Genomic DNA, 15973 nt, shown 5'->3' on the forward strand with positions numbered 1-15973 from the left:
CGCATGCCTTTAATCCCAGCACTTGGGAGGCAAAGGCAGACAGATTTCTGAGTTCGAGGCCAGCCTGCTCTACAAAGTGAGTGCCAGGACAGCCAGGACTACACAGAGAAACCCTGTCTTGAAAAACCAAAAAAAAAAAAAAAAAAAAAAAAAGAATGAAGAATGGTTGTGAATTACTGTGTGGGGCTGGGGCTGGGAACTAAACTTGGGTCTTCTGCAAGAGCAGCAAGTTGTCTTAGCCACTGAGTCATCTCTCCAGCCATGTATCAATTATGCATTTCTTTCCTTTTTTCTTTCTTTCTTTTTTGGGGGTTTGTTTGTTTGTTTGAGATAGGGTTTCTCTTTGTAGCCCTAAGTGGGCTGTCCTAGAACTCACTCTGTAGACCAGTCTAGCCTCCAGCCTGCCTCTGCCTCCCAAGTACTGGGATTAAAGGCATGTGCCACCACTGCCAGACTCAATTATGCATTTCTGTTTGCTTGGCATTTATTGTTGTTTTGACGTTTTATTTTGTTTTGAGTCAGAGTCTCTTATAGCCTAGATTAACCTACAAGTCACTTTGTAGTCAAGGATGACCTTGAACTCTTGATCCTTCTACCTCTCACAAGTTGGTATTTTAAGGGCATGCTACCATAATGTCTTTAATATGTATTCATATGACACAAATAAAAAGGCCTTTCCTTTCTTATCAATGGACATTTCATAGTGAGCAAGTATATTTTGGGAAGGTGTACACAACAATTTTATTACGAATTTATTTGATAATAGGTATGTATATTTTATAGCTTTTACACTGTGACTTGAGAAGTAGAGATGGCAGTTGTCTGAGTTTGTGGCCAGCCTAGTCTACTTAGCTGAGGTAAGGCCAGCCAGGGTTGTCTCGTAAGACTCATTAAATTGAACAAGTTTTCTTTAATTCTGTGTGTGTGGTGTGGAGTGGAGGGTGGTGTGTGTGTGTGTGTGTGTGCAGACCAAACAAGTTGGATACCCTAGAACTGGAGTTATTGATAGCTGTGATCTGCTCTTATTGGGAACTAAATTCGGATTCTCTACAAGAGCAGACAGTGCTTATAAATACTGAGCGATCAGGCTGGAGAGAAGGCTCAGTGGTTAAGAGCACTGACTGCTCATCCAGAGGTCCTGAGTTCAATTCCCAGCAGCCACATGGTAGCTCACAACCATCTGTAATGGGATCCGATGCCCTCTTCTGGTGTGTCTGAAAACAGCGACACTGTACTCACATACATGAAATAAATAAGTAAATCTTACAAAAAAAAAAAAAAATACTGCACCAACTCTCCACCCCACAAATACTTAGTTTTGAGAGCTAAGAGACCAGTAGTAGATCAGTAAACTATTTCCACACACGTAAACTCTACTTAGAATTCAGCCTTCTCTCTGTCTCCGGCTACCATCTTGCTTTTTTGCTGTGCTAGTCTCCCTTCTCTCACAGACAGCCAAGACTATCAGAGAAACCCTGTCTTGACAAACCAGAGAAAACAGAAAAAGACTTAATCAGGCAGTGGTGGTTCATGCCTTTAATCTCAGGGCTTGGGAGGCAGAGGTAGGTAGATCTCTATTAGTTAGATGCCAACCTGGTCCTCGGAGCTACTTCCAGGCCAGTCAAGGCTACATAGAGAAACCCTGTCTCAAAAAACAGACGAAGAAGGAGGAGGAGGAGGAGGAGGAAGAAGAAGAAAAGGAAGAAGAAGAAGAACAACAACAACAACAAAAGAAAAAAGGGAAGAAAAGAGTTAAATCTTGCCCTAATATTTTATGCTACATGTTTTTCAGAGTTGTTTGACATTTTTACTTTTTCCAAATAGGGTCTAACTATACAGCCCTGACTTTCCTAGAACTCGTTGTATAGACCAGGTTGGCCTCAAATTCACAGAGCTCTGCCTGCCTCTGCCTCCCAGGGTGCTGGGATTACAGGAGTGTGCCACCCCCGCCCGGCTTTTATTTCTTTTTCTTTTCTTTCTTTTTTCTTTCTTTTTTTAAGAAACCTGTTATCTGGTGAAGCTTAATACATTCCTGCATTGGGGCTGGCAGGTGAGTCAAAGCAGCAGGGATAGTTGGTGAACCCATGGGGCGGCATGTGGTAAGGACGATGAACTAGGGCAGCCATCAAGCGGAAGAGTCCCAGGGCCTCAGCCAGGGCAAAGGATTGGCATAAGAGAGGAGCCCAAGAGATAGGCTCCTGGCATAGCTGATAATCAAGATACCACACCATTCCAGTGCCAGCCCCTGATCCAGCCTCACCAACCGAGGCAGTCCTAGGACCTGACTGTCAGTGTCTCATCAAACAGCACTGGTCTGGAACTCCCCGCTGGCCACTTGGAGAGGGGGCCACTGCGAGAAGGCTTTTGAGATGGAGCCTCTGGTCTACTAAGACCCCAGCCTGGTTCAGAGCTCATCAGAACTGGAGAAACTAGCAGCACCTTGGTACTCTGTGTTCCTTCCCATGTGTGCTCGGCTGCCCTGCGCCTCTGTTTGGCCCACAGGCTCTCCCTGCTCTGGGACAGAATTCCTATCTTAAAATGTTCTCAGCTGTATGCTGTGAAGCATGCCTGTAGTCCCAGCATGACTTAAATGGTCTTTCTCCTTTCTTTCTTTCTTTCTTTCTTTCTTTCTTTCTTTCTTTCTTTCTTTCTTTCTTCCTTCCTTCCTTCCTTCCTTCCTTCCTTCCTTCCTTCCTTCCTTCCTTCCTTCCTTTCTTCCTGTTGAGGGGTGTGGGGAGGAGTGGTTTTGGACTTTTTCTTTTTTGAGACAGGATTTCTCTGTGTAACTCTGGCTGTTCTGGAATTCACTCTGTAGATCAGTCTGGCCTTGAACTCAGAGATCAGCCTGCCTCTGCCTTCAGAGGCATGTGCCACTACTGTAGGACATTTTTCATTGTATAGTATTTAAAAATATAATATTTTTTTTCTTTTAAAAAAAATTGTGGGGCCGCCGGGCGGTGGTGCAGCACGCCTTTAATCCCAGCACTTGGGAGGCAGAGGAAGGTGGATTTCTGAGTTCGAGGCCAGCCTGGTCTACAGAGTGAGTTCCAGAACAGCCAGGGCTACACAGAGAAACCCTGTCTTGAAAAAAAAATTGTGGGGCTGGAGAGATGGCTCAGCAGTTAAGAGCCCTAACTGCTCTTCCAGAGGTCCTGAGTTCAATTCCCACCAATCTCATGGAAGCTTAAATCATCTGTGATGGGATCTGATGCCCTTTTCTGGGGTGTGTCTGAAAACAGCAGTATACTCAGATAAATAAATAAATAAATAAATCTTTTTTAAAAAATGTGTATCTTATGGGTGCTTTGTGTGTATGTCTGGGTACCACATGTGTATCTGGTGCCTCAAAGACCATAAGACACTCTAGAACTGGAGTTATAGACTGTTGTGAGCTACTAGGTAGATTCAGGAATCAAACCCCTGGCACTTTACAAGAGGCCATTCTCTCAACCACTGACCCATCTCTCCAGTCCCGAAATTTTTTTCTTTTTTTTTTTTGATTTATTTATTATTATATGTAAGTACACTGTAGCTGTCTTCAGAAACACCAGAAGAGGGCATCAGATCTCATTACGGATGGTGAGCCACCATGTGGGTGCTGGGATTTGAACTCGGGTCCTCTGGAAAAGCAGTCAGTGCTCTTAACCACTGAGCCATCTCACCAGCCCCGAAATTTTTTTTCTTAATGAGAGCCATCTTAAACCTGAATCCTTCCCTATTAAAATGTTAATGACATTTTGGAATTTGACTTAGAAGTATAACCTCAGGTCATACATGGTGGTTTATGCTTTTCATCCCAGCACGGAAGAAGCTGAGATATGATTAGTATAATTAGGACAGCCTGGGTTACATAATGAGTAAGAGGCCAGCCAGGGCTACACAGTGAGACCCTGCCCCAAATGATGGGGAAAAAATATGAAAGCCAAAAAACAAACATAGGGCTGAAGAGATGGCTCAGTGGTTAAGAGCACTGACTGCTCTTCCAGAGGTCCTGCGTTCAAATCCCAGCAACTGCATGGTGGCTTACAACCATCTGTAATGGGATCTGATGCATACTTCTGATGTGTCTGAAGACAATGACAGTGTACTCATATACATAAAATAAATAAATAAGTAAATCTAAAACAAAACAAAACTGCCCTGCGGTGGTGGCGCTCGCCATTAATCCCAGCACTTGGAAGGCAGAGGAAGGCAGATTTCTGAGTTCAAGGCCAGCTTGGTCTACAGAGTGAATTCCAGGACAGCCAGGACGTTACAGAGAAACCCTATGGGGGGGGGTAGGGGGGTGGGGGCAGGGGGAAGAAAAAAGAAAAAGAAAAAAGAAAAAAACCCAAATAAAACAAAACAAAACAAAAACAAACCCACAAACAGCAAAACAACAAAATCAAAGTCACAATTTTTGTTTTTGTTTTTGTTTTGTTGTTTTTTCGAGGCAGGGTTTCTCTGTGTAGCCCTGGCTGTCCTGGAACTCACTGTGTAGACCAGGCTGGCCTTGAACTCAGAAATCCACCTGCCTCTGCCTCCCAAGTGCTGGGATTACAGGCGTGCGCCACCACGCCCCGCAAAGTCACAATTTTTATCTATAGGGCATGACTGCATATAAAAAAGTAATGCAAAGGGAAGCTGAAAAAAAAAAACCAAACCTGTTTAACCTATACATTTGAAAGTATTTATTGAACAGCTATTTGTTTTTTTGTTTTGGTTTGGTTTGGTTTTGGTGCTTGAAGGGGTGTTGTTATTGTGAAACAGGCTCTCATTATTATAACCACATATGGCCTGGAACTCACAGAGCTTTACATGCCTCTGCCTCCTGAGTGCTGGGGTTAAAGGTCACCACAGCTGGTTTGTTTAGATTTTTCTCTTGGAGATCAGTCCCAGGAACCTGCAGCTCACTGGGTAGCCAAGGCTGCCGTTGACTTCATCATTCCTTGTCTCCGCCCTCCAGCCAGTGTCCAGGCCTGGGTCCTCACACCTGGCTAATTAGTGAACATTTTCTCTGTACTAGCTATTATGTGCTTTTTTGGAATTTTGCTGTTTCTCTTTGTACAGTTTGGGAGATTAATTAAGTAGGATTGCAAGACTACAATTATCAAATGAAAATCACAAGTCAAATGCCTTATTCTTCATGTGTCTTTACTCTTTTGTGTTGGGTACCATTGCAACTCAAGAAATACAGAAACTTACCTCTGAGGTTTGGCTTTCAGTTTTCTCATCTCCAAGTTATGGAGGATGTACAGCAAGGCCTCTAGCTTCTTCCCACTCTAATGTTCTAAGATGATATTTCCTGCTCTGCCTTCTCAGAGGCTACCCCCTTTATTTTATTATAGCAAATTCTAAACAGCAAGAAATTTTACTGAAAATTTCTAGTCTTTAAATGTAACAACCAATTCTAACTTTATGGAAATCTTAATCAGAAACAGTATTAGGTAGTTTTTCATCAATAGAAATTTACTCTCTAATGATAGTTACAGTTTCAAAATAAGGCAAGTCACTGGTAACATTCACTGTTTCATTTTACCAGGAAAAAGAATCTAATGATAAGCTGGAGAGATGGCTCAGATGTTAAGAGCACTGACTGCTCTTCCAGCAGTCCTGAGTTCAATTCCCAGCAACCACATGGTGGTCCACAACCATCCATATTGAGATCTGACACTTTCTTCTGGTGTGTCTAAAGACAACTATAGTGTACTCATATATATATAGTAAATAAATAAATCTTTAAAAAAATTAAAAAGAATCTGGTGGCTAATGAAACTCCATTTCTGTGCTAGGCATCCATGCTGGTACCTAAAAATTGTCTCTGACTCAAGTTCCTGGAAGATAAGTTCCTGCAACCTTGACTCTCTGATATGGACATGGATGAGGTTTATATCAGAACTGAGATGGAATTCTTTTCTGTTCCAATTTTACCTTATTTGGACAAATCACTTAGCCCCTCTAAACTTTTTTATTTCAAGATTTATTTATTTATTATATGTAAGTATTATATATATCTAAGTATTATATACAGTACACTATAGCTGTCTTCAGACACTCCAGAAGAGGGTATCAGATCTCATTACAGATGGTTGTGAGCCACCATATGCTTGCTGGGAATTGAACTCAGGACCTTTGGAAGAGCAGTCAGTGCTCTTAACCACTGAGCCATCTCTCTAGCCCTAAACTTTTTTTTTCATCCAAAAGACTTATGGGTCGCCGGGCGGTGGTGGCGCATGCCTGTAATCCCAGCACTCTGGGAGGCAGAGGCAGGCGGATTTCTGAGTTCGAGGCCAGCCTGGTCTACAGAGTGAGTTCCAGGACAGCCAGGGCTACACAGAGAAACCCTGTCTCGGAAAAACCAAATCCAAATAAAACAAAACAACAAAAAAAAAGACTTATGGGTTTTAATGAGATAGGTTTAAATAAAGTTGCTAACAAATACTTTTAAAAAATAATTTTTTATTTTATGTAAATTGGTGATTTGACTACATGTATGTCTGTGTGAGGGTGTCAGATCCCCTGGAACAGGAGTTAAGGACAGTTCTGAACTGCCATTTGGGCACTGGCCCTCTGCAAGAGCAGCCAGTACTCTTAACTGCTGAGCCATCTTTCCAGCCCCAACTAACAAACACTTTTTTTAAAAACAGTTTTTCCTTTGTGTTCTTTTTTTTTTTTTTTTTTTTTTTTAAGAGCACTGACTGCTCTTCCAGAGGTCCTGAGTTCAATTCCCAGCAACCACATGGTGGCTCACAGCCATCAATAATGGGATCTGATGCCCTCTTCTGGTGTGTCTGAAGCTATAGTATACTCACATACATAAAATAAATATTTTTTTAAAAGATTTATTTATTTATTATATGTAAGTATACTGTAGCTGTCTTCAGACACCAGAAGAGGGAGTCAGAATTCTTTATGGATGGTTGTGAGCCACCCCGTGGGTGCCAGGATTTGAACTTAGGACCTTTGGAAGAGCAGTCAGTACTCTTACCTGATGAGCCATCTCTCCATCCCCACAATTACTTCTCTCTTTTTTTTTTTTTTTGTTTGTTTTTTGTTTGTTTTTTTTTTCGAGACAGGGTTTCTCTGTATAGCCCTGGCTGTCCTGGAACTCACTCTGTAGACCAGGCTGGCCTCGAACTCAGAGATCCGCCTACCTCTGCCTCCCAAGTGCTGGGATTACAGGCGTGTGCCACCATGCCCGGCTGGTTTTGTTTTTTGAGACAGGGTTCTCTGCACATCCTTGGCTATCTTGCATCTTGGAACTCACTCTGTAGACCAGTCTGGCCTTGAACTCACAGAGATCTGCCTGCCTCGGCTGAAATTAAAGGTGTGTGCCACCACCACACCGAAGACTGCTTCCTTTTTATTCACGCTTACATGAGTGCATTCACTCATTCATTCTTTTTTTCTTTTTCTTTTCTTTTTTCTTTCTTTTTTAAAAACAGGGTTTTTCTGAGTTGCCCTGACTGTCCTGGAACTCGCTGTATAGATCAGGCTGGCCTTGAACTCAGAGACCCGTCTGCTCCTTCCGCCTGACTTTAAGAATTAAAGGTGTGGGCCTCCACAGCCAAGCCTTTTATTTGGTTTTAAAACTGCTTAAAGTATCTAGGGCCACCACCTCTCCTGGGTGGCCCCAAGCACACTGGGATTGGCCCTCCCCCACCAATCACTAATTTAAAAAATGCCCTACAGGCTAGCAGATCTTATGGAGGAATTTTCTCAATTGAGGTTCCCTCCTCCGAGATGGCTTTAGCTTGCATTAAATTGAGATAAAAACTAGCCAGGATTTAGGTCACAGGGAGGTGGCCTTTGAAAAGGGAAAGGGGGACCTTTGGGCTCCTCCTCTCCTTCTCTTTACTTCCTTGTCTCCTGGGAGTGAGCCACTTTGGCCCATGCAAGTGTCTCCAGTCTTCCCTTGTCATAGACTAAAGACCAAAGACCTAAGCAAGCTTCCCTCCCTTTGACTGTTTGTCTCCGGTAGTTTCTCTCAACAATGGCAGAATTTCCAGATACTTGATTGGAGTGGGTTCTAAATAAGGCAGTTAACAAGCTCAATGAAGCTCAAGCTTAGGTTAGTGTTTTCCCAAGGGTGGGCAAAAGTGGTAGTTGAAATTCAAGAACATTTTGCTGAGCAGTAGTGGAGCACACCTTGAATCCCATCAATTGGAAGGAGAAGGAGGCCAGCAGACCTCTGAGTTTAAGGCCAGCCTGGTCTACAAAGTGAGTAGTAGAGGCTAGAGAAGTGGCTCAGCACTCACTGCTCTTCCAGAGGTCCGGAGTTCAATTCCCAGCAACCACATGGTGGCTCAGAACCATCTGTAATGGGATCTGATGCCCTCTGACTGTTGTCAGTGCTCTTAACCACTGAGCAATCTCTCCAGCCCGAGGACACACACTTTCAATCCCAGCTCTCGGGAAGCAGACTCAGATGGATCTCTGTTAGTTCATTGACAGCCTGATCTATGTAGTGAGTTCCAGAACTGCCAGGGCTATGTAGAGAGATCTTGTTTTAGAAAGTGAAGAGGTGGGACTGGAGAAATGGCTCAACAGTTAAGAAAAAACACTGACTGCGCTTCCAAACAGCCCAGGTTCAGTTCCTACTACCCACATGGTAGCTTACAACTGTCTGAAACTCCATTTCCAGGAGATCTGACACTTACTTTCATACTAATGTACATAAAATAGAATTAAATAAATTAAAAACAACAACAACAAACAAACAAAAACCAAAAGAATGTGTCAAATGCTCTAAAACAAACCAGAGTTAAAGAACCCTTAGCTGGTGCTCTGCTCTTCTTTCGTGTTTGATGCTTACATGTTTGTGCGTGTGAGCAGGAGGGGCTTGCGTGCCAGAACAGGTGCACAGAGGTCCAGGAGCAAACAGTGGGAGTCGCTTCTCTCCACCTACCATGGTGGCTATAGGAACTGAACTCGGGCTTAGCAACAAGTGCCCTGATTTTCTGAGACATCTCATGGGCCCAATAAACAATATTTTAAAGGAGAATGAATCAGGCTTGATGGTATATGCCTGTAATCTTAGCACTTGTGAGATAGAATCAGGATTGGGGGTTCAAGACTAACTTCATCTATAGAGAAAGTTAAAGGCCAGAAATGAAAAAACAAAATAGGGGCTGGAGAGATGGCTCAGTGGTTAAGAGCACTGACTGCTCTTCCAAAGGTCCTGAGTTCAAATCCCAGCAGCCACATGGTGGCTCACAACCATATGTAATGAAATCTGATGCCCTCTTATGGAGTGTCCAAAGACAGTTATAGTGTATTTACATATAATAAATAAATAAATCTTTAAAAAACAAAAAGAATGAAATCAGCACCTAATTGTCTTCTCAAAATAAAAATAAAATGCCATTTTGTTGCATATCAAATCTTTAACAGATAAAATGAGTTTATATGTAGATTTACTAAACTTAGCTGTCAGCTGGACATGGTGGCACATGCCTTTAATCCTACTACTAGGGAAGCAGAAGCAGGTGGATCTCTGTAAGTTCAAGACTAGGCTGGTCTATATAGTGAGTACCAGGACATCTTGGACTACATAGAGAAACCATATCAAAACAAAGACTTAGTTTTCTCTCTCTCTCTCTCTCTCTCTCTATATATATATATATATATATGTATGTATATATATATATATGTATATATATAATATATATATAAAATGTTGGAGTCAGTAGTTAGATGCATCCAGAAATTGGACTAAAGATTTGCCTGAGAGTAAAACTTAAACCAGTGTAAATTAGCAATATAGAATATAGTCAGTGTGATCAGAAAGATTACAAAGCTATAATCATAGAAACTACAGCCTGCTGGCTTTATTGCCTCTTTTCATTCTCAGAGTATTTCAAAAGTCATGTAAGTGTTACTGTTAATTATTGATTGTGATATAATAATTTACTTAATTATTTTATGACCTTTAACAAAGTTAGTATTTTAATTACTTTGTGCAACTTTGAAATTTATTATTTCCCCAGGATGTTAATTTGTTTCTCTCTGTGTCCCTGAGTCTATGTGTTTCTGTGTCTGGAGATTTCAAATCACCTGGAAGCAGAGTTGTCGGTGGTTGTGAGCCGCCATGTGGCACAGGAAACTGAGTCTGAGTCTCCTGAAGGAGCAGCAAGTGTCCTTAACCACTGAGCCCTCCAGCCTCGCTGGTCAAACTTACTTCTACTTTGTTTGTTTGTTGTGATTTTTCAAGACAGAGTTTCTCTGAGTAACAGTCCTGGTTGTCCTGGAATTCACTTTGTAGACCACGCTGGCCTTAAACTCACAGAAATTGGCCTGCCTCTGCCTCCTGAGTGCTTGGATTAAGGGTGTGTGGCATCATGTCTGGCTGTTTGTTTATTTATCTTGTGATTGGTCGCATGTTGATCACTCTGGCCTTGAATTTTCTTTTAAAAAAAGGATTTATTTATTTATTTCACGTCTTTGGGTACACAGTTGCTATCTTCAGACATATCAGAAGAGTGACTCAGATTTCCTTACAGATGGTTGTGAGCCACCATGTGGTTGCTGGAATTTGAACTCAGGACCTTCAGAAGAACAGTCAGTTCTCTTAACCGCTGAGCCATCTCTCCAGCGTGGCATTGAGCTTTCTAAGTAGCCAGAAAGACCCTGAACTTCAGATCCTCCTGCTTCCACCTCTCGGGGGCTGGGATTATTCAAATTCACCACCACACTGGGTTGTATAAGAGGCTTGCAATAGAATCCAGGGTTTCACATGAGTCGGGCAGGCATACTACCATTTAGTTATATCCCCAGCCCCTGTACGGGAATTCGAGTCCAACAGCATGTTGCTCTGGCAAAAGGATCACATCCAAGATATGATCCAGCAGGAATACACACATGTTCTTAGTACACACCTTTATTATTATTATTATTGTTTTGGTTTTTTCGAAACTGGGTTTCTCTGTGTAGCCCAGGCTGGCCTGGAACTCACTCTGTAGACCAGACTGGCCTCGAACTCAGAAATCCACCAACCTCTGCCTCCCAAGTGCAGGGATTACAGGCATGCACCGCCACCACCGCTGCCGCCGCCGCCCGGCTCCTGATTTTTTAAAATTAATTTATTGTCATATTTTTATTTTATGTATATTGGCATTTTGCCTGCTTGTAGGTCTGTGTGAGGATATTAGACTCCCTGGAACTGGAGTTACAGGGTGTGAGCTGCCATATGGGTGCTGGGAATTGAACCCTAGTCCTCTGTAAGAGCAGCCAGGCTCTTAACCACTGAGTCATCTCTCCAGCCTCAAGTTCCTTACTTATTAAATTGGCAAAACATAGAGTGCTGGGATCACAAATGCGTGCTATCATTCCTGCCAATGAATATAATCTGTCTCATTCTCAATCATTTGCCCTCATAGCTCTCACCATGTGGTCCTGACTGACTGCCGAGGACCAGCCTTGGCTTAAAACAGGGGTTCCTGAGAGAAGGGATGTTTGAGAGCATCAGAAAGAAAGGATTCCAAGTCAAGTTGTGGGTCCAAGCTGACAGTTTGTGTTCTACTTGAGATGTCTCTCCAGATAGACCTCTGCTTGAGACAACTCTTGTGACAGCTCTCTCTTGTTAGACAACATTCTAAAAACTCTTTGGATAGCTAATGGGTTTTCCTACCAAAGTCAGAAAAGCTACTATAAGAAATTCTTAGCCTGGCGGTGGTGTCACACACCTGTAATCCCAGCACTTGGGAGGTAGAGGCAGGTGGATTTCTGAGTTCGAGACCAGCCTGGTCTACAGAGTGAGTTCCAGGACAGCCAGGACTATACAGAGAAACTCTGTCTCGAAAAAACCAAATCCAAAAAAAACCAAAAAAAAGAAAGGAAGGAAGGAAGGAAGGAAGGAAGGAAGGAAGGAAAGAGAAAGAAAGAAAAAGAGAAAGAGAGAGAGAGAGAGAAAGAAAGAAAGAAAGAAAGAAAGAAAGAAAGAAAGAAAGAAAGACAGAAAGAAAGACAGAAAGAAAGAAATTCTTGATGGCATGGGTGGTTCAGTGGTAGAATTCTCACCTGCCACGCGGGAGGCCCCAGTTCGATTCCCCGCCCATGCAGAGTCCAATCTCATAGTCGGGCAGTGGTGGCCCAGAACTTGAGAAGCAGAGGCAGAGAAACCCTGTCTCAAAAAAGCAAAATAATAATAATAATAACAATAAAGAAAAATAAAGAAAGAAATTAATTCTTGGATTTTCAGACCAAGTCAGAAACCCTGTTAGAAAAATTCTAAACGTAAGTCTTGGGTTTTCCCGATCAGAATCAGAAAGCTAGAAAAAAAAAATTTAAAAGAACTGTTAGCTCTCAAAGCAGTTCTCTCTGGATAGCTGCTAGAAAACATTCTAAAAGAGCGGTGGTTGCTCTTCAGATAGCTTTCCCTGCGGAGTTCCAACTCCTGCAGCTAAAACCCAGCCTTTTATTTACATATCAATTCAGTCATTTACTCCAGGTTCCCTCAGGATTAGCCTAAGAATCAGCATTCCTTGAGCCCAGCCCCTTTATTCTCTGAGACAGCAAGCATCTCTCTTTCTTTCTTTCTTTCTTTCTTTCTTTCTTTCTTTCTTTCTTTCTTTCTTTCTTTCTTTTTTTTTATTTTTTTTATTTTTTTTATTTTATTTTTTTTTATTTTTATTTATTTATTTTTTTTTTGCATATGAGGGCTGGAAAGTTGGCTCCGGGGTTAAGAACGTTGTCTGTTGTTCCAGATAAGGGAAGTTCAATTCCCAGCAACCACATGATGGCTCAAAACCATCTATAATGAGATCTGGTGCCCTCTTCTGGCATGCAGGTGTACGTGCAGGCAGAATGCTGTTTGCATAATAAATAATCTTTTTTTTTTTTTATTGCAAATAAGTTCAGAGATTTGCCTGCCTTTGGAAGCACAAACAATAAGCAAGCGGGGTGGGAATCTCACTCTTAAGATCAGCATTCCTACCATGCGTGCGCCTGATCTCTCTTACTCCCAAGCTGACCTTGAACTTGTATTTTTCTGACAAGCTGGCTCACAGTGCAGCTGCCTCTATTCTTTTAGGTTCATGAAGCCCCTCATATTATTCATATTGCATCCGTATATTTTGCATAATTGAGAAATTATATATATTTGAACTCCACAGCCTTAAGGGCCTTCCTGAAGGTCTCAGTGTTTATCACTTTTACTAAGATCATAGACACACCCTTACCTCCCAGGATTGAACTGTCTCTGATTATCATGAAATCATTAACCTTGGCAGGGATAACATTCCCAGATAACCTTGGCAGGGAGAATATTTCCTGAAGGAGGAACATGAAGATATATATATATATATATCTCATTATATATAGAGCAATAATATATATATTGCTCTAACAGGATTTCTAGTAGAAATCCATCTGACTCCTCTCCCTGGTATTAGGATTAAAAGTGTGCACTACAAAATCTTAAAAAGAAAAATGAAAACGATATTTGTACATGAGAGTAAAATGAAGTAAAACTTAGATCAAAGCCATGTTCATTTAAAAAAAAATCATTGTGCTGGAGAGATGGCTTAGGGTTTAAAGCAGTTCCTGCTGTCCCAGCGGACCTGAGTTCTTCTGTTCCTAGTGCCCATGTTGGGGGGCTCACAACTTACAGATATACTGACATAAATCTTTAAAAAAAAATTGTAGCCAGGCAGTGGTAGTGCACGCCTTTAATCCCAGCACTTGGGAGGCAGAGGTAGAACTCAGATTTCTGAGTTCGAGGCCAGCGTGATCTACAGAGTGAGTTCCAGGACAGCCAGGACTATACAGAGAAACCCTGTCTCAAAAAAAAAAAAATGTAAGTGATTGAATCAATCATGAATAACTTAACTGTATATCTTTTTAAAAAAGATTTATTTATTATATGTAAGTACACTGTAGATGTATTCAGATACCAAGAAGAGGGCATCAGATCTCATTACGGATGGTTGTGAGCCACCATGTGGGCGCTGGGATTTGAACTCAGGACATCCAGAAGAGCAGTTAGTACTCTTAACCTCTGAGCCATCTCTCTCCAGCCCCTAACTGTATATCTTAAAAATTCTACAAACAGTTGTATGTGTGCACACACATGAACACCATGCAAACATGCACGTTACATGTGGAAATCAGAGGATGGCCGGCTCTGTAGAACTGGTTCTCTGGCTCTGCTTTGTTTTTGTTTTTGCTTTTTTGTTGTTTTGTTTTTTGTTTTTAGTTTTTCGAGACAGGGTTTCTCTGTGCAGCCTTGGCTGTCCTGGAACTCACTCTGTAGACCAGGCTGGCCTCGAACTCAGAAATCCACTTGCCTTTGCCTCTCACAAGTGCTGCGATTAAAGGTGTGCACCACCACACCCGGCTCTGGATCTACTCTTAAATAGGTTTCAGGAAGCTGAAGTCAGGTCATCAGGCTTTTAGGCTAACGGTTTTGCCTGGTGAGCCATCTGATGGGCTTCTTTCTGTACAGCCTTTTGCTAACAGCAGGTTTACCATTTATTGGTTATTTACTTACTTTTCTTCCACCCATGTATCCATCCATCCAGCCGTGTAGGCATCTTCAGATCTTGTATTGTTTTCAGAGCTTCCTCTACCTTACTCCTGAACTTTTAAAGTTATTTAATCTTATGTGTATGGGTGCTTTTTTGTTTTTTTATTTTATTTTACTATTTTGATTATGTACATTGGGGTGGTGTGTGCCCATGAACGGAAGACCCACAAAGGTCCAAGCTGTGAGATCCTCCTGGAGCTGGGGTTGCACACAGCTGTGAGAATTCACCAGTGTGAATGCTGGGAATCAACCTCAGATCCTCAGGAAGAGCAGTGTTTGCTTTTAAAAACTGAACTCCAGCTCTGGTCTTTCGTTTTTTTAATGTGTATGGGTGTTTTGCCTACACGTTTGTTTGTGTACTACTTGTATGCCTGATGACCACAGAGGCCAGAAGAGGGCATCAAATACCCTAAAATTGGAGTTACAGACATTTGTGAGCTGCTGTGTAGGTGCTGGGAATTGAACCAGGGCTTCTGCAAGAGAAAAACAGGCTTTCTACACCACTGAGCCACCTTTCCAGTGCCCTCCCCCCATCTTTTATTTGATGCTGGGGAAGTCGTACACACGTGAAGTACATGCTCTACTAAGCTATGTTCCCAGTTAAGTGGGTAGGCAACTTTAAACATAAGTGACAAACTGTTCCCCGAGGGCAGGCACACCATTTCCCCCTCCTGCTCCTCCTCCTCCTCCCCCTCCTCCTCCTCCTCCTCCTCCTCCACACTGGTATGGCTCCAGCACATTTTCTGGTTTTTCAAGGCATGGTTTCCCTGTGTAACAGTCCTGGATCTCCAGGAACTCACTTTATAGGACAGATTAGCCTCAAACTTTAGGGAAATAGCATTATTAGGAGGTATGATCTTATTGGAGGAGGTGTGGTCTTGTTGGAGGAAGTCTATCACCCTCTTCCTAGCTGCCTGAAGGATGGTCCTCTCCTGGATGCATTCTGATCAAGAAGTAGAACTCTCAGCCTCTCCTTCAGGGCCATGACTGCCTGCATGCTGCCAGGCTTCAAATTATGACAACAATGGCTTGAACCTCAGAAACTGTAAGCCAGACCCAATTAAATGTTCGCTTTTATAAGAGTTGCTTAGGGCTGGAGAGACTGCTCAGTGGTCTGTTCTTCCAGAGGTCCTGAGTTCAATTCCCAGGAACCATATGGTGGCTCACAACCATCTGTAATGGATCTGACACTCTTCTGGTGTGTCTGAAGACAGCACAGTGTGTTCATATACAATAAATGAATCTTTTTAAAAAATCTATTTTAAAAAAAGAGTTGGGCAGTGGTAGCACATGTCTTTAATCCCAGCACTTGGGAGGCAGAGGCAGGCAGATTTCTGAGTTCGAGGCTAGCCTGGTCCACAGAGGGAGTTCCAGGAAAGCCAGGGCTATGCAGAGAAACCCTGTCTCGAAAAACAAAACAAAACAAAACAAAACAAAACAAAACAAAAGAGTTGCCTAGGTCATGGTATC

Source organism: Apodemus sylvaticus, chromosome 10 (genome assembly GCF_947179515.1).
Source record: "Apodemus sylvaticus chromosome 10, mApoSyl1.1, whole genome shotgun sequence".
NCBI lineage: Eukaryota > Metazoa > Chordata > Mammalia > Rodentia > Muridae > Apodemus > Apodemus sylvaticus.